The sequence below is a fragment of the Magnolia sinica genome, chromosome 17, assembly GCF_029962835.1.
Source record: "Magnolia sinica isolate HGM2019 chromosome 17, MsV1, whole genome shotgun sequence".
Classification (NCBI taxonomy): Eukaryota; Viridiplantae; Streptophyta; class Magnoliopsida; order Magnoliales; family Magnoliaceae; genus Magnolia; species Magnolia sinica.
In genome coordinates this window covers 39,868,580-39,896,113 of record NC_080589.1, presented here as the reverse complement: position 1 = coordinate 39,896,113, position 27,534 = coordinate 39,868,580, and the positions used below count along the sequence as shown (strand labels likewise).

The following is a 27,534-nucleotide window of genomic DNA, read 5'->3' as shown; positions in this document are numbered from 1 at the left end:
TTCACCCCTTTGCCTTAGCTAAGGGATCTAGCCAACCATAGACATGATTGGATTAAAAACCCTAGAAGAAAGCATTAAAAATTAAGGAAAAGGGAAGAAGAACTCTTGGGAAGCGGCTCCGCCCTTTTTCTCTACTTCTCCAAACCCTTGATATCCTAGAAAGTGCCTAGAAACCCCTATTTACAAGCAAAGTTTCATGAAATTGCAAAACCGGATCTAACTTACGCAGACTTGAAAAGGCCTAGCTATATGTCCTAGAGGGGGGGTGAATAGGACAATGCCAAATAAAATTTATAACAGCGGAATTAAAAAGAATATGATAGCCAAAATAAATCACAATGCAAGAAAGTAAAATAACCTCAAAATTCAGATCTTGAGAGGTTGATACAAATGTTGTTCTAAGGACAACCTTACACCAAAAATCAGAGTTTATGGTAGGACAACCTTATTTCTAGAAAGATCTTTGTATCAAATCTCAAACCAAAGAGGAATACAGAAATAAATACAAACTGAATTGAAATATATTGTAATAACAAATGTATTGTTCTAGGGACAGCCATACACCATAAAAATGGCAAGGCAACCTTGCTGGAACAACTTTTAAAGGAAATTGAATATCAAGCTGATAAAGGAATAGCAGAAAATAAATTCTAAACTATTACAAAATTCTCACAATGCTTGAATTAAATGATTACAACATTCACCACCATACATACATCCCACAAAAGAATAATTAAAGATCAAAAATATAAATCATTCAACCACAACACAAGGGATTATAGTGGTTCGCCTGTGTGTTCACCAACTGTTAAACAACAGCCACACAGAATGCTACTCCACTCCTAAAATCCTCACACAGGGGATATTAGCATTCACTAACAAAATAGGTTTTTCCAGGTTCACCTAAAGCCTTTACAATTGTGTCTTTGTCTGTGGGCTTACACAATTAAAAAAAACCCCACTTCTGAGTTTTCCTGGCTCTCCTCAGATAACCAATACAACAAGATTTTTCTGGCAAATCTTGAAAGAAACCAAAACAGAAAGGAATTTACAATTAAATGTAAAATACCTGATTATCTCCTTCGTTGTAGCAGCCCGGTAGAACCAAATCAGAGCAGATGATTGAATGTCTAAGTTCAATGTCCAGTACTCAATTACAATGGTTCTAATTCTAATAGATTTTAAATTAAACCAAATAGGGCTTGCCTTAATTGATTTTGATTCCAAAGAAAGGGAATCACAATTCCTCTTATCAAATTAGATTGGAATAGCAGAAACAAAATCAATTAAATAAAGCTAAGGAAAGATAATATTAAATAAGCACACTTAGCTTAGATGGAGCACATAATTATCTCTCAGAAGTTCGACGAAGATTGGCTTGAATGGATTAATTAATTTGATGATTTCTTCTGAGATTCGTGCACTATTTATAGGTGAGCAGATCGCGTCTTCGACTGGTCTAGAGAGCTCTTCGACTAGTCGAAGCAATAACAGATATTTGAAAAATCAGGCGCGATAAGCTTTTACCGTTCTACGACTGGTCGAAGGTCTCCTTCGACTGGTCGTAGGTCACCTTCGACTGGTCGAAGGTCTCCTTCGACTGATCGAAGAACCTGAAAAACATCGCTGGATTTTGAGTCGAAAATGCAGTCGACACTGTTCCTTCGACTGGTCGAACAGATTCCTGAACTAGTCGAAGTCTAACAGATTTTATCCGAAATTTGTAACAAACTCACGACTGATCGAGGAATAGCTTAGACTGGTCGAAGCAACTCTAGGACTAGTTGAAGAAGGCCTAGGACTAGTCAAAGAACAGACCAAACTTATGTAAAATAAACATTCGATTTATGTATCCAAAGTGACCTACTTCTAAGGTCAAACTAAGGTCAGTCAAACCTCAACCATGAAGTAAGGACATTGAAACATTAGGAACTAGTGACCTTGAAGTATGAGCCTTGAAGTCTTGATGTAGTTCAATCTTGAAATCTTGATGTAGTTCAATCTTGAAAGTGTCTTGAGTTCTTTACAAACTGCCTTGTACTCTTCTTGAAGTCTTGCAGCTTGAGTCTTGTCTTGTGAGCAGTTCTTACATTCAAGATTGATCCTTGTACTTGTGAGCTTTGCTTGTTGTGAGCTTAACTTGTTTATGAATGTTGATCCTTGAGAGAGCTTCACTTATGCAATTATAAATAACAGTGATTTTGGCACCATAAATTTGACAACAGACAAGGATATAAACTATAGCACTTACAATCTCCCCCTTTGTCAAATTAGTGACAAAACACATAACCAAGATAAACATAAAGTAAAACAACTGGTTAAAGAGTTATGAACCAGGTCATATAAACTGGCTTACCTGCAAATCAATATTTAATATTCAACATTCAACATTCAACCAGTTTCATTCAACTAGTTTAAACATACTCCCCCTGAGTAACATAACCAATGCTACTCCTCTCACAATCACATCGTTAAGAACAAACCATTCTCCCCCTTTTTCTCACAATATGACAAAGGAAACAACAATAAAGGAGAACTAAATAAAGGGATATATGAGAGTAATCATGAGGAGTTATGAGAGTATAGCAAAACAGTGATAGAGATACTCAGCATAGCTTCACATAGAATAAATATCCAGCATAAAACATAGATAGTATCCAACTCAAAATCAGTCAACCAAGTGCTAAGTTATAAAGTTATTACAGACCAGAAGTCTCATATAAACTAGTCAGAACCAAAACCAGATGACGGAGCAGGAATAGAGGGATCAAGTTGGTGCATGCCTTTGCTCAATCGCCTAAAATATTTGCGCATGTACTTGAATTGTAAATCATGAGCAACAGACATGTTTTTCAACTTTACATTTATATTCTCAACTTTATCCTCTAATGCACTCAGACGAGCATCAACATCAGATGGTTCAAAATCTGGATTATTTGTTGAGTCAGAATCTAGTTCCTTAAAAATGTCATCCATATTAATGTCATCACCAGCTTCTTCATGACCACCACCACCACCACCTTGTTCAGGAAGTAGATCCAGCTTCATCTTATTAATATTAGTATTGTTGAAGATCAGATGATGGATTGGTGCCTCATCAACCGGCATATCGACTAACATATGTCTAGCCAATACAGTCATTAAATAGGCAAAAGGAATGTCACTATGACTAGGATGGAGTCTAAACTGAAGAATGAAATGACAAATTAAGGATGGTAAACAAATCTGAGTACCATTGGAAATAGCATGGATAACACGAACCATAAACGAAGTCAAGTCAGTTTTATTACCCGAACGAGGATACAGATTAAATACAAAGATTTTGTGGAGAATTCCGTATTTGGGTAACAAATACCTTGCAGGAAGCGCATTCCCTTTTTGTGTCCATTGAACATCCATGTTGCACAAATCTCTAGTGAGCATGCGTTTTTCAGACATTGAGGGTTTATCAGTTAAGTTATGGATAGGAATACCCTCATCATTCACAGGAATGTCCATAAGGCCTGAAATTAAATGACGATCAATGTCAAAAGGCCCTTCTCTAGTAGATATTTTAAAAGTTAAATTATCCTGTGAGAAAGCACTAATACATGTAAATATGGATTGGGCAATGGATCGGTATGCAGGCCCACCCCAATGTAATAAGTTAACCCAACCTACAGCTTCAAGCATAGGAAGGATGTCAAAAGGTGCAATATGAATAACATCAATAGGATGTTCAACAATAACATTACGTAATCTAATGTCCCTAACATAAGATGGATCATCATTCGGAACAAGAAGATGACGCTTAGAGATAATGGTCGATCTGGAGGAAGAAGAAGGACCACGGGAAGTAGTTTTTCTACCTCTAGAAGCCATTTGCAACAAGGATATCAAGGAAATAAGAAGTTGCAAAGGATTAAGAAGTGGGTTTACACAAAACAGATTTTTCAAAATCCAAACCCCAAATCTCAATGAAATCCAAAATACAAAGCTTAAAGCTTGAAAAGTAAACAATCTAGACACAAATCTGCAAGAAAAATGTAATTGGAACACTAACCTTGAAGAACATGAATAGTGGGTTCGACAAGTCGAAGCTCAGCTCCTTAGAGAGAAAAAAACGAAATGAGGAAGAAAGCAAAAATCTCCAAATTTTAAGTGATTCCCGAGTTCTACGACTAGTCGTGGATATCTACGACCGGTCGAAGGTCGACTGGTCGAGTATACTCACGACAGGTCGAAGAATGTCCAAAAATTCATATTTCTTGCAAATTATACAAAAATTAGAATTCAATCTAGCAAATATATACACTATAATACAAGTAGGCATAAATAATCATTTTAAAATGCACATGCCAAGATCAAATTTCATCTTTTTGAACCTGCTTTTATCGAGAGATTTTGTGAAAATATCAGCTCGTTGATCTTCGGTAGGAATATATTCTAGAGATATAACTTTTTCTTCTACTAATTCGCTTATATAATGAAATCTAATGTCAATGTGCTTAGTACGAGAATGCTGAATAGGATTTTTTGAAATATTTATCGCACTGGAATTATCACAATGTAATAGCATAGAATCCTGTTTAATTCCATAATCACTTAGCATTCGTTACATCCAAACAAGCTGTGTACATGCATTACCAGCTGCGATATACTCAGCTTCAGCTGTTGAAAGTGATATAGAATTTTGTTTCTTACTAAACCAGGAAACTAGACAATTTCCAATGTAAAAACAACCACCACTGGTTGATTTTCTATCATATAGATTACCAGCCCATTCAGTATCCGAGTACCCAGCTAATTGGACACTGGTCTCATGAGGATACCAGAGACCGAGATTTACAGTACTTGCAACATATCTAATAATTCGCTTGACAGCAATCAAGTGAGATTCTTTTGGATCAGATTGATATCTTGCGCAAATACCAACACTTAGAGAAATATCAGGTCTACTAGCAGTTAAATATAACAAACTACCAATCATATTCCGATAAAGTTTTGAGTCAACATTTTTACCATTAGAGTCTTTTGAGAGTTTCAGGGTAGTACTCATAGGAGTATCGAAATTCTTGTCATTCTCAAATCCAAATCTCTTGATTAGATTCAAAGCATACTTAGATTGAGAAATGAATATTCCTTCAGGTTGTTGCTTTACTTGCAATCTAAGGAAATAAGTCAATTCCCTAACCATGCTCATTTCGAACTGTGATTTCATCAAATCTGCAAACTCAGTAGTCAAGTCAGTACAAGTTGATCCATAAATGATATCATCAACATAAATCTGCGCCATTAAGATATGATCATTATGTTTTTTAACAAACAGAGTTTTATCAACAGATCCTATTTGAAAATTATGACTTAAAAGAAATTTCGTTAGTTTCTCATACCATGCCCTAGGTGCTTGTTTTAATCCATAAAGTGCCTTTTTAAGCTGATACATATAATCAGTATTTTTGGAATCTTCAAAACCCATTGGCTGTTCAACATAGACTTCTTTATGTAAATCGCCATTTAGAAAAGCACTTTTCACATCCATCTGATAGATCTTTATCTTTCTAAAACATGCAATGGATATAAATAGTCTGATAGATTCAAGACGTGCTACTGGTGCAAAAGTTTCATCGAAATCAATCCCTTCAATTTGAGCATAACCTTGTACCACTAGTCTAGCCTTGTTTCTAATTATATTTCCACACTCGTCAGACTTATTTTTGAAAATCCATTTTGTTCCAATGATGTGTTTATCTTTAGGTCTTGGTACGAGATACCAAACATCATTTCTTACGAATTGGTTGAGTTCTTCTTGCATCGCAACAATCCAGTTCTCATCAGCAAGAGCTTCTTTTACGTTAGATGGTTCTATTTGGGATGTAAAACATACATAATTACATATATCCTCAAATTGTCTATGGGTGCGAACACCGGTGAGAGGGTTTTCAAGAATTTGTGTGGTTGGATGATCTTTAACAGTCCTCAACTCAGAATCAGTCTGATTCGATGAAGTATCAGGTTTATCAAAGATTAGTACTTCATCATTATCTGAATTAAAAATTGGCGTGTTTAAGTGATCATCAATGACAACATTAATGGATTCTTGAATCACACCAGTCCTTTTGTTCAAAACCCTATAAGCTCGACTGTTTAAGGAATATCCTAGAAAAATACCTTCATCACTCTTCGTATCGAATTTTTCTAAATTTTCACGATCACGTAAAATATAGCACTTGCTGCCAAAAACTCGAAAGTATTTAACAGTAGGCTTTTTATTGAACCACAATTCGTAAGCCATTTTATTATTATCTTTGCTAGTGTAGACTCGGTTAATAATATAGCAAGCTGTGTTGACTGCTTCAGCCCAAAGATTTTTAGAGAGCTTCATGCTATTCAACATGACATTAGCCATTTCTTGAAGCACCCTATTCTTTCTTTCTACAATTCCATTTTGTTGTGGAGTTTTGGGAGCAGAGAATTCATGTAATATTCCTTGGTCGGTACAGAACTTCTCAAAATTGCTATTCTCAAATTCAGATCCATGATCACTATGAATTTTACTGATTTGAGAAGATTTTCCAGTTTGAATCCTTTTAAAAACTTTTCTTACTTCTTCAAGGGTTTCAGATTTATCCCTTAAGAAGACTACCCAAGTGAATCTGGTAAAGTCATCAACTATTACCAGGATATTCTTTTTCCCACCACGACTTTCTATTCTGGTAGGTCCTATCAGATCCATGTGGAGAAGTTCGAGTGGTCTTGATGTAGTATTTGAATTCACCTTTTTGTGTGAGTTCTTTGTTTATTTGCCTATCTGGCACTCACCACATATTTTATCTAATTTCTGAAGTTTGGGTAAACCTCTTATAAGTTCTCGTTTGCTCAATCTATATAAATTTCGATAATGTACATGTCCAAGACATTTGTGCCATAAATCAGTCTCGTCTGTATGGACCATGTAACATGTTTGATTAGATGAGCTGGATTCGCTAATAATATAGCAATTTTCAAACGTTCTACGTCCAGTTAATATTACAGAACCCTTATTGTTTAGTATCTCACAGCTTTGATTAGAAAACCGAACACTATGGTTATTATCACATATTTGAGATATACGAAGCAAGTTATGTTTTAAGCCTTCAACATATAAAACATTTTTAAACACAGGAAGATTAAAAAGTTGAACCGTACCTTGGCCTATAATCTTGCAGTTGCTACCATCACCAAATGTGACTGAACCATTAGTCATATCTTTCAGATCCGTGAATAAAGCTTTGTCACCTGTCATATGCCTGGAGCATCCACTATCTAGGTACCACTTTGAATAACTTGTTGCTTTGAAAGCAGTGTGAGCAACCAAGCAGGTAACTTTAGGACCCATTTCATAACTGTTTTGGGTTTAGGAACATAGTTGGTCTTCTTTTGTGTATATTTGTAGGAATGACCTATAGAGTTAGATTTTAAGAGCTCCTTGAGTAAATCAACTATCTTTTCAGCTAGTGGATTTCGTTTCTGATTAAAGTTGACATGGCTGTTTCTAGGTTTTTGAAAAGTTTTTGAATTTCTAGAAAAATCTTGATAAGTACTTTTCCCTTTTGAGTTTGACGACTCTCCTTTAACAAACATAGGAGGAGTATACTTTTGTTTAGGAGGTAGATTTTTATCATAGCCCAACCTGGATAGATCGCCACATTTTCTTAATCCGGATAAAAGTTTTTCTAACTTTGGATCACCTTGGGCATATTTCCATGTGTCCTTTAGACTCAGAAGAGAAGATACTTCAGTTTTAAGTTTCTCAATTTCAGATTTTAAATCAATAATTAGGGAGTTTTTGAATTCCAAATCGCATTTTGATTTTTTAAAACAATCTGAAATTTGTGATTTTTCTAAGACAAGTGATTCAAAACATTTTTTGAGTTTAGAAAACTTTTCTTTTTGAAGTTTAAGTTTGACAGCAATTTTACAACTTTCCTTATATAGGGCATTGTAAGCATCTTGAAGATCATCTTCATTTTCACATTCACTACTCAGATTTTCTTCACTTATTGAGTCATTATCTGAAAATGTGAATTTAGCTAGAGTCATAAAAGCTTTAACCTCATTGCCCGACTCAGTTTCAGAATCTTCTGATTCAGAAGAACCTTCAGAATCAGATGATTCATCCCATGTAGCCAACATACCCTTCTTCTTGGGTTTGTCCCTTTTAGGACATCTATTTGCTAAGTGCCCATATTCTTGACAGTTGTAACATTGACTATCTTTCAAAGATTTTCGAGATTTGGGTCTAAACTTCTTTTTATCATTTGATTTTTGAAAATCAACCCTTTTCTTGCTTTTGAAAATCTTGTAAAATTTCTTAGCTAAAAGAGCCATATCATCTTCTAAATCAGAATTTTCTTCTGAATTACATTTAGAAGATTTTATTGTGATAGATTTACCTTTAGGAGCTTTAAAGTTTAACTCGTAGGTTTATAGAGAACCAACTAGTTCTTCTACCCTCATATTATCCGTATCACGAAGTTCCTGGATCGCGATTACTTTAGAATTGAACCGTTCAAGAAGTGAGCGTAATATTTTTGCATACACTTTACTTTCAGGGATTTTATCGCCAAGACCCCACATTGAGTTTACAATGTCATTCAATCTAGTGTAAAAGTCCATAAACATTTCATTTTCCTCCATATGAATTTCTTCAAATCTGGTTGTGAGGAGTTGGACTTTAGATTTTTTGACAATTGTAGTACCCTCATGTGTCATTTCTAATATATCCCAAGCTTGCTTTGCAGTATCACAGGAAATGATTATTTTGAACTCATCCGGTGATAGTGTGCAAGTAATTGCATTTAGTGCTTTAACATTTGCATTACTCTCACTTTTCTGAAGAGTGGTCCATTGGTAATATAGTGTGACTTTCATAGATTTTGAACCATCAACCCCAGTAACTTCCATGATAGGAGGTTTCCATTCAGTCACTGTGGCTTGCCACACATTTTCATCCATTGATTTAAGGAAGATCCTCATTCTGGCTTTCCAATAGGCATAATTGGCGCCATCAAAGGGTGGAGTCCTTGTGACTGAAAGGCAATCAAAATTTGACATCTTAAATAACTTAAATAGTTAGCTCAGGAATTAAATCCAAGAATTAAAAAAGAGCTATTAGGCTCTGATACCACTTGAAAAGGCCTAGCTATATGTCCTAGAGGGGGGGGTGAATAGGACAATGCCAAATAAAATTTATAACAGCGAAATTAAAAAGAATATGATAGCCAAAATAAATCACAATGCAAGAAAGTAAAATAACTTCAAAATTCAGATCTTGAGAGGTTGATACAAATGTTGTTCTAAGGACAACCTTACACCAAAAATCAGAGTTTATGGTAGGACAACCTTATTTCTAGAAAGATCTTTGTATCAAATCTCAAACCAAAGAGGAATACAGAAATAAATACAAACTGAATTGAAATAAATTGTAATAACAAATGTATTGTTCTAGGGACAGCCATACACCATAAAAATGGCAGGGCAACCTTGCTAGAACAACTTTTAAAGGAAATTGAATATCAAGCTGATAAAGGAATAGCAGAAAATAAATTCTAAACTATTACAAAATTCTCACAATGCTTGAATTAAATGATTACAACATTCACCACCATACATACATCCCACAAAAGAATAATTAAATATCAGAAGTATAAATCATTCAACCACAACACAAGGGATTATAGTGGTTTGCCTGTGTGTTCACCAACTGTTAAATAACAACCACACAGAATGCTACTCCACTCCTAAAATCCTCACACAGGGGATATTAGCGTTCACTAACAAAATAGGTTTTCCCAGGTTCACCCAAAACCTTTACAATTGTGTCTTTGTCTGTGGGCTTACAAAATTAAAAAAAACCCCACTTCTGAGTTTTCCTGGCTCTCCTCAGATAACCAATACAACAAGATTTTTCTGGCAAATCTTGAAAGAAACCAAAACAGAAAGGAATTTACAATTAAATGTAAAATACCTGATTATCTCCTTCGTTGTAGCAGCCCGGTAGAACCAAATCAGAGCAGATGATTGAATGTCCAAGTTCAATGTCCAGTACTCAATTATAATGGTTCTAATTCTAATAGATTTTAAATTAAACCAAATAGGGCTTGCCTTAATTGATTTTGATTCCAAAGAAAGGGAATCACAATTCCTCTTATCAAATTAGATTGGAATAGCAGAAACAAAATCAATTAAATAAAGCTAAGGAAAGATAATATTAAATAAGCACACTTAGCTTAGATGGAGCACATAATTATCTCTCAGAAGTTCGACGAAGATTGGCTTGAATGGATTAATTAATTCGATGATTTCTTCTGAGATTCGTGCACTATTTATAGGTGAGCAGATCGCGTCTTCGACTGTAAGGAGCTCTTCGACTAGTCGAAGCAATAATGAATATTTGAAAAATCAGCGCGATAAGCTTTGACCGTTCTACGACTGGTCGAAGGTCTCCTTCGACTGGTCGTAGGTCACCTTCGACTGGTCGAAGGTCTCCTTCGACTGGTCGAAGAACCTGAAAAACATCGCTGGATTTTGAGTTGAAGATTTTCGACTGGTCGAAGATGCAGTCGACACTGTTCCTTCGACTGGTCGAACAGATTCCTGGACTAGTCGAAGTCTAACAGATTTTATCCGAAATTTGTAACAAACTCACGACTGATCGAGGAATAGCTTAGACTGGTCGAAGCGACTCTAGGACTAGTTGAAGAAGGCCTAGGACTAGTCGAAGAACAGATCAAACTTATGTAAAATAAACATTCGATTTATGTATCCAAAGTGACCTACTTCTAAGGTCAACCTAAGGTCAGTCAAACCTCAACCATGAAGTAAGGACATTGAAACATTAGGAACTAGTGACCTTGAAGTATGAGCCTTGAAGTCTTGATGTAGTTCAATCTTGAAATCTTGATGTAGCTCAATCTTGAAAGTCTCTTAAGTTCTTTACAAACTGCCTTGTACTCTTCTTGAAGTCTTGCAGCTTGAGTCTTGTCTTGTGAGCAGTTCTTGCATTCAAGATTGATCATTGTACTTGTGAGCTTTGCTTGTTGTGAGCTTAGCTTGTTTATGAATGTTGATCCTTGAGAGAGCTTCACTTATGCAAGTTATATATAACAGTGATTTTGGCACCACAAATTTGACAACAGACAGGGATATAAACTATAGCACTTACAAGACTGTGTAACGCCTTCGATGTCATCAAAGGGGTTTGAATCCGAAAGTCGCGCCTTTTCTTCTTTCACGCTGTGTAAGTCTCTGTGTCATCGAACCGCCCTTCGATGTTATCGAGCTAAGTTTTGATCCATCGAACAGGTCTTTGAATCATCGAAAATGTGTCTAAAATAGTCCAGCAAGTTGTTTCAATATCTTCAATAAATTTGATGTCATCGAGCAGTCTTCAATGTCATCGAACACCTTCCTTCGAGTCATCGAACATCTCTTTAATTAATCGAGAAAAGAACCTAATTTGTCCAGCAACCAACTTGATTTTTCCTCATAAATTCGATGTCATTGACCAATGTTCAATGTCATCGAATAGATCTTCGATGTCATCGAATGGTTCTCGATGACAGAGTCTTTGTGATTTTTGCACTTGTTCTTTCGACTTCCTTCCTTCTCTACTTGCTTTTCTTAGATCTTAGGGTCTTGAAATCTTCAATCTTGGTCTCCGAAGATCCATTCTTTGCTTTAGTGACTTTTAAGCACTAAATCCATGCTTTTAACATTCTTTTCATTCCAAGCTCTTAAATTCACCTTGCAACACAAACACATGTAAAATATACCATTAAGCCATATTATGTTTGTAAAACCAAGAAATAAATGGGGAATAATATGCAATATTTGACCCTCAACATAACCCTTGAGCAGCATTTTGCTAGTCCCGAGCAAAATATGCGAAAAATAATCTTCAATTTCAAGTTCAAAACCTTTTTCGGGAAACAATCTTTTATGCAATCAAGTATGGATGAGTACAGACAAGGACAAGAAGGTGAATTTTGAAAATCTTAGAGCTGAATCAAACATGCAATTGATCAAGTATATTACTTAAATTGGAATAAAAATTCAAATATCAAGTTTTCCAATGTATGTCAACTTACTTCCCCTGGGAGTACAAGTGTTTCATAATGTTTGTCATGTTCATCATATCAAAATAAGTCGAAAACTCAAGTATTTATTCCAAATATACCCCCTTTTCCTTCTTTCTCCAGTTTCTAAAAAAAAAATTATCGACAGCTACTTCGTATTTTGAACAATTCATCTTTTTCAGAGACCTTTTTCATTCTTCTCATCGATGTTATCAATCTTTTTCATTTTATGGCCTTTTGTTGATTTCCTTTTTTTTTTTACTGTTTTTTCATCTTTTAAGGTGGATAAAATTCTCAGACTCGATTCTCAATATCTATCAATAATTCCCATACTAATAATTAGAAACCCCAGCATATCCGAAGGAAGCAACTTGAATGTGTTTTGTGATTTAAATTAACATGATATACAAATTTTCTCTTAATCGTTCAAGAACCTTATGTGATAATTTACTTAAATGATCAAGCTCCAACAATTTAAAATCCAGTCTCTCATCTCATCATACTCAAAGCATTCTTAATTACACTATTTCTTATCTTCCAAATAGAGTTCAACTCAAAATATTGAAAAATTTAAAAAAAATTCATTTTTTTTTTGCTCAAAACTGAGAAAAATACTGATTAGGTTACCTAATCCCCACACCCCCCACAAAAATATACATTGTCCTCAATATATAAGAAATAATCATGTAATGCAAATGAGGCAATGAAAAGAAAGGGAATGGTGATGGAAAGATAGTACCTGGAGGAAGGAAATTTGAAGCTTTTCTACGGATCTCAAAATAAAATGGGTTAGCACAAAACAAAACTCAATAAAGTATAAGCAAACTATCCTAAAACAATAGAAGCAAACTACCCTAGTCCTATAAAAGTGATAAATCTACTTATACCTCCATCAGACTAGGAGATCAATCCTGGTAAACAAGATCACTCAAAGGTATGGACATGTCCTCTAAATCAAATTTCTCAAACAATTGGCTTCAACCGATGTCCATTTACTTTAAAAGCATTGCCATTGTTTGGATTCTCTATCTCAACAGCCCTATGAGGATGGACATTTGTAACAGTAAAAGGGTCGGTCCAACGAGATCGGAGCTTTCTCGGAAAAAGATGTGGCCGAGAATTGTACAAGAGGACTTTCTGACCTGTCAAGAATGATTTTCGAAGGATGTTATTATCATGGAACACTTTCATTTTGTCCTTGTAAATTCTCGAGTTCTCATATGCATCGTTTTGGATCTCCTCAAGTTCATTCAATTAAAGATTACGCAGTGAGCCAGCATTGTCCAAGTCAAAGTTCAAATTCTTTATAGCCCAGTAGGATCTATGTTCCAATTACATAAGTAGGCGGCAAGCTTTCCCATAGACAAGTCTAAAGGGATACATTCCAGTGGGAGTTTTAAAGGCTCTACGGTAAGCCCATAAGGCATCGGTCAAGAAATTGACCAATCCTTACGATCGGGGTTAACCGTCTTTTCTAGGATGTATTTGATCTCCCTATTGGAAATCTCAACTTGCCCACTTGTCTGAGGGTGGTATGGAGTGCTCACCTTGTGGGAGATGCCATATTTCTTCATTAAGTGTGCGAATGGCTTATTGCAAAAATGTGATCCTCCATCACTAATGATGGCCCGAGGCATTCTGAACTGGGAAAGGATGTTCTCTTTTAAGAATTTAATGACCGTCTGATGGTCATTATTCCGGCATGGGATCACTTCGACCCATTTAGTGACATAGTCTACGGCTAATAGAATGTATAAATTTTCATGAGATTGGGAGAATGGTCTTATGAAATCGATGCCCCAGCAATCAAATGCTTCAATGATCAGAATGGAATTTAAAGGCATCATATTTTTATGGGATAATACTCCCAATTTTTGACAACGCTCACAAGCTTTGAAAAACTCATGAGTGTCCCTGAATATAGTGGGTCAATAGAAGCCACACTGAAGAATTTCGGTCATGGTCTTTTTAGCAGAAAAGTGACCACTACAGGCCTGAGAATGACAGAAGGAGATGACACTCTGGTGTTCATTATCCGGCACACATCTCTTTAAAATCTGATCTAGAAAATATCTAAATAAATACGGATCATCCTAGAAGAATTTGCGTACCTCAGCAAAAATTTCCTTCTTATCTTGCACAGTCCAATTTGTCAGTGTGAAACCTGTGGCAAGATAATTAACAATATCAGCGAACCAAGGTGCGTGGGAGACTTTAAGCAATTGTTCATCAGGGAACATGTCATTCATGGGTGTCGTCTCAAGGGATTTTGGAAGATCGAGCCGTGAGAGATGGTCAGCCACTACGTTTTCTACTCCCTTTTTATCTTTTATTTCCCAATCAAATTTCTACAGTAAAAGGATCTATCTTATCAAGCAGGGCTTAGCATCATTCTTAGAAAGAAGGTGCTTAAGCGTCGCATGATCGATGTAGATAATGATCTTGGATCCGATCAAGTAAGATTTAAATTTGTCCAAAGCGAATACTACGGCCAAGAGTTCTTTTTCTATAGTAGAGTAATTCACTTCGACCGAATTTAGCGTCTTACTTGCACAATGAATAACATAGGGCTTCTTTTCTTTTCTCTAGCCTAGCACTACCCTAATAGCATAGTTAGACGCATCACACATAAGTTCAAAAGGAAGGCTCCAATCGAGTGGTTGTATATGATAGGTCCAGTGGTTAACACGCCCTTAAGCTTAGTAAAAGCTTCATGGCATTGCTCAGTCCACTCGTATAGTACATCTTTTTTAAGTAGATTGTATAAAGGATGAGAGATGTGGCTGAAGTCCTTTATGAATCTCATATAAAACCCAACGTGTCCTAAGAATGATCGCACGTCTTGTATACTTTTGGGTGAAGGTAAGGTAGAGATAAGATCAATTTTTGCTTTATCTACCTCAATTCCCTTGGACGAGATAATGTGTCTAAGAACAATTCCTTTACGAACCATGAAATGGCACTTCTCTCAATTAGTACCAAATTCTTTTCTTCACATCTTTTCAGCACACATTTAAGATTTTCTAAGCAATCGTTGAAAGATGGACCAAAGACCAAGAAGTTTTTCATGAAGACCTCTAGATATTACCCCACCATATCAGTAAAAATACTCATCATACATTGTTGAAAGGTGGCAGAGGCATTACACAGTCCGAATAGCATCCTTCGGTAAGCAAAGGTGTCAAAAGGACATGTGAATGTGGTCTTTTCTTAGTCTTCATGGGCTATCTTGATCTGATTGTAGCCTGAATATCCATCAAGGAAATAGTAATAGGAATGACCAGCTAGCCTTTCCAAAATTTGATCGATGAGGGGCAAAGGGAAGTGGTCCTTCCATGTGACAGTATTCAACTTCCTGTAGTGAATGCACATTCTCCAACCAGTAGTAACTCTAGTCGGCACGAGTTCAGTATTGGCATTGGTTACAATGGTGATTCCAAACTTCTTAGGAACCACCTGAGTTGGACTCACTCATTGGCTATTAGATATTAGGTATATGATACCTACATCCAATAGCTTAAGAACCTCGGCCTTAACCACCTTCTTCATGTTTGGATTCAACCCACATTGTGGTTGTCGTGAGGTCTTCGCATTATCTTTAAGATGAATGCGGTGAGTACAAATCAAAGGGTTAATTCCATTGAGGTCCGCAATCGACCATCAAAGGGCTCCCTTGTGCTCAATGAGAGTAGAGATGAGCATACTCTCCTGTTCTTGCTCAAGGTGGGAAGAAATCACCACCTAGTATGTCACGTCTTGACCTAAATAGGCATATTTTAAATTAGAGGGTAAAGGTTTTAGGTCAAGCTTCGATACCTTGAGGTTAGACGGTAAAGGCACTACATCAATTTGGGGTAATTCTTCAAATTGCGGCCTCCACTGGTTAACTTTAAGTACCTGCATGGTATCAAGCAAGGCCCCCAGTCTCCCTAATCATGTCATCATCAAAATCATAGGAGTGGGCCGGACACACCTTAAGAGGGTCATAGGATAAGGTCAAAATAGTTGTATCTTCCACGAAAGAGTCGATCATGTTAATATCGTGGAAATTGTCCTCATCCTCTGATTGTTTGCCTGTATTGAAAAAGATATTCAATTCCAATGTCATATTTTCAAAAGACAAACTCATGACTCCATTCCTGCAATTAATGATCACATTTGATGTGGCAAGGAATGGGCAACCAAGGATGACGGGAATTTGAGTGCTCATGTCCATGATGGGCTAAGTATCCAAGATGATAAAACCTACTAAGTAGTAGAATTTGTCAACCTGGACTAACGCATCCTCAATTATCCCTCTCGGTATATGAACTGAGCAATCAGTAAGTTGTAATGTGGTTTAGGTGGGTTTTAATTCAACCAAACCTAGCTGTTCGTAGACCGAGTAAGGAATCAGATTTACACTCACTCCTAAGTCAAGAAGTGCGTGCTCAATTCGGTAGTTTCCAATTACACAAGCGACGGTTGGGCTACCAAGATCTTTGTATTTTTGTGGCACATCTTGCTTTAGGATGGCACTCACTTTTTCAGTTAAAAAGATTTTCTTTTGAATATTTTGCCATCTTTTAATCGTACAAAAGTCTTTCAGAAATTTTGCATATGAACGTATTTGATTTACGGCATCAAGTAGAGGAATATTGACCTTCACTTGTTTTAACACCTCTAGAGAGATTTTGGTGCAACCAACCATTGGGGAAATGGGACAATTGACTTCCCTTGAGGTTCCGGTCTTAATTCTCGTGGGGCATGGCTAGATTTATCATTGTTGTCCTCTTTCGGGTCCTTAGACTTTTCAACCCTAACCGGAATGGTTTTGTCAATGGTCTTCCCGATCCTAAGAGTGGTGATAGATTTAGCTTGCTCTATCTGATTTGAAGAGCTTGGGTAGCTAACTTCATATTGCGGTTTTGGATTGCGAAGAAGTTGAGATGGAAGGCTCCCTTTATTCCCAATCGCACTTTTAGTCTCAAGTCCTTGTATGGCCTTTGTGAGATCTTAAAAGACTTATAGCATACCCTGATTGAAAAGTTCTTGATTTTGAAGATGCTTTAAAACTGGATCCTCTTAAGGTTTCCCTTGATGTGGAATTTGGTTAAGGAATCCTTGAGGTGTAGCAGTTTGTCCGTTTCTCCAACTGAAGTTTGGATGATTTCTTCAGCTAGGATTGTATATATTAGAGGTGGGCCCACTGAAAGGTCCTTAGTAATTATTTACGGCATTAGATTGCTCATTTACTGCCTCTTGAAAGGCAGGTATTGTTGGACAATTTTCAGTTGTATGAATGTTACAACCACAAATACCACAAACAGTTTCCCTAGCCTTATCCTTCTTTAATTTCATAGCCTCCAGTTTTCTGGTGAGATTAGCCACTTTAGCATTGATATTATCCTCCTCTCTCAGGAGATACATTCTACCCCTCCTTGGATTGAGTCGGCCTAGATATGGTGCTTGATTTTAGAGGGATGTCTCATGATTGTGTGTTTTCAGCAAGCTTATCAAAGTAGTCCCACACATCATCAACATTTTTATTCATGAATTTCTCATTACACATTGTCTCAACTAATTGGTGCATGAGAGATGTCAGTCCATCATAAAAGAAGTTTGTGATGCGCCACGTTTCAAAACCGTGTTGTGAGCATGAACTGATAAGATCCTTGAACCGCTCCCAACATTGGAAGAATGTTTCGTCTTCCTTTTGGGAGAAGTTCATGATCGACTTTCTAAGGGTGTTCCTCTTATAGTATGGGAAAATTTTCTTTATGAACTCTCTTGTCATATCATTCCATCTACTAATAGATCGAGGACGTAGTGAATGCAACCACGTCTTAGCTTTCTCTTTCAAAGAAAAAGGAAAGAGTGTCATCCTGACCGTATCATCAGACATGTTTGGAAAGTATAGAGTGGCTATAATCTCGTCAAACTCCTTCAAGTGTAGGTACGGATTTTCATATTCAAGCCCATAAAATTTTGGAAGGAGTTGGATCACCCCTGGCTTGATATCCATGTGTCCCGTATTTTCTAGAAAAACCATGCATGTGGGTATACTCACCATACCCGGTTGTAAATAGTCTCGCAAAGTACGAGGCGGGGGTGCTTGATGCACCACATTCTCATCTTGAACTTCCTCAACCCAAGGTTGAGGTTGTCTTCCCGATTGATTAACTGGTTGATTGACAACCATTACTTCAATTAACTTTAAGGATATCGAGTGGTGTCTAATCCTATGATGGATAGATCCCTCAACTAATCCTCCTTCACTCAAAAGATGTCAAGTGTTGTCACGGACCCACTTGGGCATGAAACACTCTCAGCCCTCAATTTCAGATTCCAACCTAAACCTAAAAGAGAGAAAGGAAATAGAAATCTAGAATTAGAAAGGGAGAGAATTAGAAAAAAGTTACCAAATTGGAAGTTCCTAATTTAAGATCCTGCAAAACAAAACAAAAGAAATCAGTTTCTAAAAACAGGAATAGAAAGATGAGTTAGTTTCTATTAAAAAAAACTAATTTTTAAAAATGAAAAAGGAAAGTTTCTAAAAACAAAAAATGGAAAGTTTCTAAGAAGACAAGAAAATTAGTTTCAAAAATCAAATTAGGAAAAATTTCTAAACCTAGAATTAGAAAGCTAAGCTAGTTTCTAAAATAATTCAGAAAAACCCTAACCTAAAAATAGAAAGTAAAAAAACCCTAATCTTAACCTACTTCTAAAACTAATCAATCTCAGAAAAACACAGCCGTTAATCCCCGGCAACGGTACCAAAAACTTGTTCACAACCCCAAGTGTTGGGTCACGATGTAGTAATAATCTCGGTGAGACCGAGGTAAAATCCACAGGGACTAATCTTGTGTATTTATTCTAAGAGTAATTAGAATCAAAACTAGGAAAAGATCTAACCTAAATTAGGAAAGTAGAGAGTAATTGTGAGATGATGAATTTAAAAACTTAAGAATTTAAAGGTGGGAAACTAGGGTTTTTAGGGATCCACTTGTAGCTATTAAGATGCTTCCTTATTTGATTCAAGGCACCCAATTGGAATTAGAGTCTTATCTTATCCAATTAGAAGATATTCAATAAGATCAGATCTAAACTTCCATTGACCTAATTCTCAACAGATGAAAGTTGTGAAGATTGGAAGTGACTCCATCACCTAACCATGCCCAGGAGACTATGGTAGACAACAGGGTATACCGATCTAACAACTAATATGGGAGAATTGTGAAGAATGGAGGGGATTCCATCACTCATCCGTGCCCAAGGGACGATGGAGAACAACATGATTTCCTGTTTTCAGAAACTCCAAACAGAAAAAGAAGATACTTCAAGCAATTGCAGATCCATTATCATTTAAGTGACAAAAAACCATTAAACACTAAAAGTATTCCTTAATATCAAAGTAAAATCAAAGGAGTTCAATAATAACATGAATTAAATAAGAAAAACATCTCAACCACGCTACAAGCTTCACCTCTTAGCCCTAGCTAAGGGATCTAGCCAACCATATACATGATTGGATTAAAAACCCTAGAAGAAAGCATAAAAACTAAGGAGAAGGGAAGAAGAACTCTTGGGAAGCGGCTCCGCCCTTTTGTTCTACTTCTCCAAACCCTAGAAATCCTAGAAAGTGCCTACAAATCCCTATTTATAAGCAAAGTTCTGTAAAATCACAAAACTAAATCTAATTTACACAAACTGTGTAACGCCTTCGATGTCATCGAATACCCTTCGAAGTCATCGAAGGGGTTTGAATTCGAAAGTCGCGCCTTTACTTCTTTCGCGCTGCATAAGTCTCTGTGTCATCGAACCGCCCTTTGATGTCATCGAGCTAAGCTTCGATCCATCGAACAGGTCTTCGAGTCATCGAAAATGTGTCCAAAATGGTCTAGCAAGTTGTTTCAATTTTTTCAATAAATTCGATGTCATTGAGCAGTCTTCGATGTCATCGAACACCTTCCTTCAAGTCATTGAACATGTCTTCGATTAATCAAGAAAAGCACCCAATATGTCCAGTAACCAACTCGATTTTTCCTCATAAATTCGATGTCATTGACCAGTGTTTGATGTCATCGAACAGTTCTCGATGATAGAGTCTTTGTGATTTCTGCGCTTGTTCTTTCGACTTCCTTCCTTCTCTACTTGATTTTCTTAGATCTTGGGGTCATGAAATCTTCAATCTTGGTCTCCGAAGATCCATTCTTTGCTTTGGTGACTTTTGAGCACTAAATCCATGCTTTTAGCATTCTTTTAATTCTAAGCTTTTAAATTCACCTTTCAACACAAACACATGCAAAATAAACCATTAAGCCATATTATGTTTGTAAAACTAAGAAATAAATGAGGGATAATATGCAATATTTGACCCTCAACACAACCCCCGACCAGCATTTTGGGTTGGGCAAGGAAATTTGGACTATGGCCGTTAACATGGCTTGTTACTTGGTGAATCGGTTCCCTTTATGGCTATTGACTGTAAAATTCTAGTGGAAGTGTGGAATTGTCAGTAACTAGACTACTCAAGGCTGTGAGTATTTGGTTGTGATACTTACTCTCACATACTGTCAATTGAGAGAGATAAGATGGTCCAAATGGCCAAAAAGTATATTTTTGTCGGCTATGGTGATATTGTGAAGGGGTACACACTATATGACTGGGTCACACGAAAAATCATCTTTAGTTGTGACGTCAAATTTGACGAAGGATCCTTATTCCGTAAGGATGAGCAGAATAAAGTAGAAAAGTTGGTTGTGGGTGTTTAGATAAAGAGAGATGAGACATAGACTGATACTAAGACATATATAGAGGTATAGAAGTAAGTGCAGGAGCCACTTGTAAGAAGGAATCCACCAAGGGATCGTAGGTTACGAGCGAGATACAGAGATGATTCAAATATTACATTTGCCCTCATTATAAATGAGGATGATCCGTCTACTTTTCAGGAGTCTCTTAACGACATAAATGTCAAAAAGTGAAAAGCGCTGATAAATGATGAGATAGACTCTTTGTACAAGAATGAGACATGGGAGCAAGTGAATCTTCCCATTGCCGTAAAGCGATCGCATGTAAGTGGATCTTTAGGAAGAAATATGATAGGTACAAGGCAAGGTTGGTAGTGTAGGGATATGCTTAGAGAGGTGTCGACTTCATGTTCACAACCCCAAGTGTAGGGTTGTGATGTAGTAATAACTCGTGAGAACGAGGTTGAATCCATAAGGACTAAACTTGTACGTATTCTAAAAAGAACTAGAACTAGAAATAAAAGAATATCTAAATTTGAATTCTGGAATAAAAGAGAGTAATTGTGAATAATGTTTAAACTATCGATTAAAGGTGGGAACTAGGGTGCCAAGGATCCACTGTAGCTATTAAGATGCTACCTTGCTTAATTCAATAAACACAATTGGAATTAGAGTCCTATCATATCCAATTGCAAGATAAATTAATTTAAATCAAATCTGAATTTTTATTGACCTAATTCTCAATGGATGAGAATTGTGAAGATTAGAAAGGATTTTATCACCCTACCATGCCTAGGAGACGATGGTGAACAATGGGATTTACCAATCTCACTATCTTAAAACAGGAAAAGAAAATATCCAAAGCTATCACAACATCTATTATAATTTGAATCACAATAAATCATAGAAAACTGAAAATATTCTTTTAATATCAAACTAGAAATCAATGAAGTTCAATAAGAACAAGAATCAAAGCAAAATAAACAACCCAACACGCTACAAGTTTCACTTCTTAGCCCTAGCTAAGAGGTTTAGCCAACAATAGATATAATTGAAACTAAATCTATTAAACAAAGCATGAAAAATAAACTAGGGAAGAAGAAAAATACTTTGGCGGCTGCTCCACCCCTTTGTTATGCTCCTTGAGACCTTTCCAAACCTTAGAAGATACTTTAGAGCATCCTAGGGAGTCATATTTATAGTTGTGGAACTCCAACTTTCACACCTGGTTGAAAAAATATAGAAACTACCTCAAATTTATGCACTCTCCAAAGTTTGTTAAATTAACTTCACTCTGCGCAGTTTTCTAAAATATACTTCACTCTGCACAGCTAAAATAGATTCCGAGTTTCAGAATATGCTTTTTCAAGATAATTTTAGGAATATGTTTATTTTCAAGACAATTTCAGGATTCCTTTTTTTCACTTCAAATCTTTAATTCTCTTCATTCCTCGCTTGGTTTTCTTAGATCTTTGGCATGTGAATTCTTCATTAACGACTTTCAAATCTCCAAATCTTCATTTAGTAATCTTTTGAGTATAAATAATCCTTTCAACATCAATTTCACCTTAAGCTCTCGAAATCAACTCGCACATGAAAACATGCATAATTAAATCGATTAAGCACTATTATGTTTATAAAATTAAGGTATAAATAGGGAGAAATATGCAACATTTCACACTCAACACACCCCCCAACCAACATTTTGGTTGTCTCGAGCAAAATATGCGTGAAGTGATTTTCAATTCTCAACGTTCAAAGTTCTTCAAGAAAATAATCATTTGTGTAAAAAAGTATGAATGAGTATAATCTAAAGAAGTGAGAGTCAAAATTTGTAAATCTAGAGCCGAATCAAATGAGCAATCAATCAAATAGATTCTTTCGAGTTCATATATCAAGTTTCCCAATGTGCTTAGTGAATTTCAATTTACTTTCCATAAAAGTATACTATCATTACATAATATTAGCCATGATCATCACCTCAAGATTAATTGAATAATCAACTACTGATTCTAAACTTATCTCATTTTCCTTCTTTTTCCAGTTTTTGATTTTATATCGACGGTCTCTTTTTATTTATTCATTCTTTTTAGACTTTCCATTATTTTCATTCTTTTATGGTATTTTCATTTTTTTTCCGGTCTTTTCATCATATATGAACTTTTTGTCGATTTCTGTTTTTTTTTTAAACTGGTTCTTTTCATCTTTTAAGGTGGATAAAATTCTCTAGACTTAATTCACAATCATCGATCAATGCTTCACATACTAACAATCAGAAATTCTAGCATAATTCATAGAAAGCACCTTGAACGTGTCTTGTGACTTAGATTAACATGATATTCAAACTTCCTCTTAATCAATTGAGTGCAAGAACTGTAGGTGATAGACTACTTAGTTGATCAAACTCCAACAATTCAAAATTCAATCTCAATCTTATCATCATATTAAAACATTCTTTACATACACAATTTATCATTTTCCAAACAGATTTCAATATAAAACATTGAAAATTTCAAAAAAAAATTACTTAGAACTAAGAAAACACTGATTAGTTTACCTAATCCACACCCCCAACCTAAAATCTATATTGTCCACAATGTGTGTGTGTGTAAGCATGTAATGTATATGAGACAATGAAAAGAAATTAGAAGTGATGGAAATATAGTACCTGAAGAAAGAGGATTGAAGCTTTTCTAAGGTTCTCAATGTGAAGATAGGTTAGCAAGAAGACTCAAACAAATTAAAAGCAAACTATCATAATCCTAAATCCTACTAAAATAATAAAAGCTAACTACACCTCCATCAGACTAGGAGATCAATCCTGGTACACAGGATCAGTTAGAGGCATGGACATGTCCTCTGAGTCAAATTTCTCAACAAATGGCTATAAACGATGTCTGTTCACTTTAAAAACATGGTTATTCGTTGGATTCTTTATCTCAATGACCCCATGTGGATAGACATTAGTAATAGTGAAAGGGCTAGTCTATCGAGATTGAAGTTTACCCGGAAAAAGGTGTAATCGAGAATTGTACAGAATGACTTTTTGACCAATTATGAATGATTTTCGAAGGATGTTCCTGTCGTGAAATACCTTCATCCTATCCTTGTAAATTCTCGAGTTCTCGTATACGTCATTCCAGATTTCCTCAAGTTCATTCAACTGTAGTTTACGCAGTGAACCAGCGTTGTCTAAATTGAAGTTCAGATTTTGGATAGCCTAGTAACCTATGCTCCAACTCTACGGGCAAGTGGCAAGCTTTTCCATAGACGAGTCTAAAGGGAGACATTCCAATGGGGTTCTTAAAAGTTTTACGGTATGCCCATAAAGCATCGGTCAAACGGATTGATCAATCCTTAAGGTCAGGGTTAACCGTTTGCTCCAAAATATGTTTAATTTCTCTGTTGGAAATCTCAGCTTGCCCACTTGTCTGCGGGTGGTATGGAGTGCTTACCTTATGAGAGATGTCATATTTCTTCATTAAGTTTTCAAATGGCCTATTACAGAAGTGTGAACCTCGATCACTAACGATAGCCTGAGGTGTTCCAAATCGGGAAAGGATATTTTCTTTTAAAAATCGAATGACCATACTATGGTCATTGTTCCGGCACGAGATTGCTTTGACCCACTTAGTGACATAGTCTACTGTTAGCAAAATGTACAAATTTCCAAAGGATTAGGGGAATGGCCCCATAAAATCGATGCTCCAGTAATTAAATACTTCAATGATAAGAATGGGATTAAGAGGCATCATATTTCGATGGGACAATGTACCCAATTTCTGACAACGCTCACAAGATTTACAAAACTCATGAGTGCCCTTGAACATAGTGGGCCAGTAAAAGCTGCATTGTAAAATTTTTGTTATGGTCTTTTTAAAATAAAAGTGATTACCACAGGCCTGCGAATGACAGAAGGAGATGACACTTTGGTATTCATTTTTTGATATACATCTCCTTAGAATTTGGTCTGGATAATATTTGAATAAATATGGGTCATCCCAGAAGAACTTATGAATCTTGGCAAAGAAATTTTTCTTATCTTGTGCATTTCAATGAGTTTGCATGAAACCTATGACAAGATAATTAGCAATGTCAGCAAACCAATGTAATTGGGAGAGTTTAAACAATTGTTCGTTAGGAAAAATACCGTTTATAGGTGGCGTTTCAATGGAATCAGGAAGATCAAGTCTCGAAAGATGGTCAGCTACTATGTTATCTACTCCCTTTTTGTCCCATATTTCTAAATCAAATTCCTGGAGTAGGAGGATCCATCTTATCAAGCGAGGCTTAGCATCATTCTTAGAGAAAAGGTACTTCAATGTTGCATGATCAATGTAGATGATGATCTTGGATCCGATCAAGTAGGACCTAAATTTGTCCAACGCAAACACTACGGCTAAGAGTTCCTTCTCCATAGTAGAGTAGTTCACTTGGGCAAGATTTAAAGTTTTACTTACCTAGTGAATAACGTAGGGCTTCTTTTCTTTTCTCTGGCCTAACACCGCCCTAATAGTATAGTCAGACGCATCACACATAATCTTAAAAAGAATGCTCCAATCGGGACGTTGCATGATAGGTGCAGTAGTTAACATACCCTTGAGCTTAATGAAAGCTTCCTGGCATTGCTTAGTCTAATCGTATTGTACATCCTTCTGAAGTAGATTACATAAAAGACGATAGATGTGACTAAATTCCTTTATGAATTATCTGTAAAATCTAATGTGCGCTAAGAAGGATCGCACATCTCATATGCTCTTGAGTGGAGGTAAGTTAGAGATAAGATCAATTTTAGCCTTATCTACCTCAATTTTCTTGGATGAGATGATATGTCCAAGAACAATTACCTTACGAACCATGAAATGAGACTTCTCCCAATTTAGTATAAAATTCTTTTCCTCACATTGCTTCAGCACATTTTTCAGATTTTCCAAACACTCGCTGAAAGATGGACCAAAGACAGAGAAGTCGTCTATGAAGACTTATAAATATTGCCCCACCATGTCAAAAAATATATTCAACATGCATTGCTGAAAAGTGGTGGGGGCATTATACAGTCCAAATGACATCCTTTGGTAAGTAAAGGTGCCAAATGGGCATATGAAAGTGGTCTTTTCATAATCTTCAAGGGCTATATTTATCTAATTATAACCCGAATATCCATCAAGGAAGCAATAGTAAGAGTGACCAACTAGTCTTTCTAAGATTTGATCAATGAAGGGTAAAGGAAAGTTATCCTTCCTCGTGACGATATTCAACTTTCTGTAGGCAATGCACATTATCCAACTAATAATAACTCTAGTTGGCACGAGTTCATTGTCGATATTGGCTACGATAGTGATTCCGGACTTCTTAGGAACCATCAAAGTTGGACTCACCCATTGGCTATCAGATATAGGGTATATGATTCTCACATCCAACAACTTAAGTACCTCAGCCTTAACCACTTCCTTCATGTTTGGATTTAATCAGCGTTGTCGTTGTCGGGAGGTCTTTGCATTATCCTTAAGATGAATGCAGTGAGTACAAATCAAAGGGTCAATTACCTTGAGGTCCGTAATCGACCATTCAAGGGCTCCTTTATACTCAATGAGAGTAGAGATAAGCATACTCTTATGTTCTTGCTCAAGGTGGAAAGAAATCACCACCGGGCATGTCTCATCTTGACCTAAATAGACATATTTAAAATCAGAAGGTAAAGATTTTAGGTCAAGCTTCAGCGCTTTAAGGATACACGGTAGAGGCACCACATTAGTTTGGGGTAAATCTTTAAATTGTGGCCTCCACCGGTTAACTTCAAGTACCAGCGTATCATCGAGTATAACATCCATCTCCCTAATCGTGTCATCATCCAAATTAGGGGAGTGGGCCAAGCATGTCTCTAGAGTGTCAGAGCATAGAGTCAAAAGTGCTCTATCTTCCATGAAAGAATTGATCACGTTAATGTCATGGGTATCGTCATCATCCTCTGACTATTTGCTTATATTGAAAACGATGTTGAGCTCCAATGTCATATTTTCGAAAGATAGATTCATAATCTCATTCCTACAATTAATGATAGCATTTAATGTAGCAAGGAATGGGCGACTAAGAATGACGAGTATCCAAGTGCTCATATCCAAAAGATGGGTTGAGTATCTTGAACAATAAAATCTACTAGGTAGTAGAATTTATCAACCTAAACCAACACATCCTCGATCATCCCTCTCGGTATACAAACTGATTGATCAGTAAGTTGTAACGTGGTCCAGGTGGGTTTTAATTCACCAAGACCTAGTTGTTCATAGACCGAGTAAGGAATCAGATTTACATTCGCCCCTAAGTCAAGAAGTGCATGCTCAATCCAGTAATTTCCGATTACACAAGTGATGGTTGGCCTACCGGGATCTTTGTATTTTTGTGACACATCTTATTTGAGGATGACACTCACTTTTTCTGTCAAAAAGATTTTATTTTATATGTTTTACTGTCTTTTAGTAGTGCATAGATCTTTCAAAATTTTGGCATATGAAGGGATTCATTTAACGGCATCCAATAAAGGGATGTTGACCTTCACTTGTTTAAGCACCTCTAGAATATCCTAAGAATTAGATAGAGGTTTTAGTATAATCAACCGTTGAGGGAATGACGCAATCAGCTTACTTTGAGGTTCCGGTTCTAAACCATGTGGATTAATGTTAGGTCTATAATTCTTATCTTCTTCG

General features: G+C 36.3%; 1 non-coding gene across 1 annotated transcript; it reads left to right on the top strand.

The window, feature by feature from the left end:
- The first annotated feature begins 17,719 nt into the window (after nucleotides 1-17,719).
- Nucleotides 17,720-17,826, top strand: LOC131232090 (small nucleolar RNA R71). Its single transcript, XR_009164693.1, has one exon. It is a non-coding gene; the product is annotated as a small nucleolar RNA R71 (small nucleolar RNA).
- The last annotated feature ends 9,708 nt before the right edge of the window (nucleotides 17,827-27,534 follow it).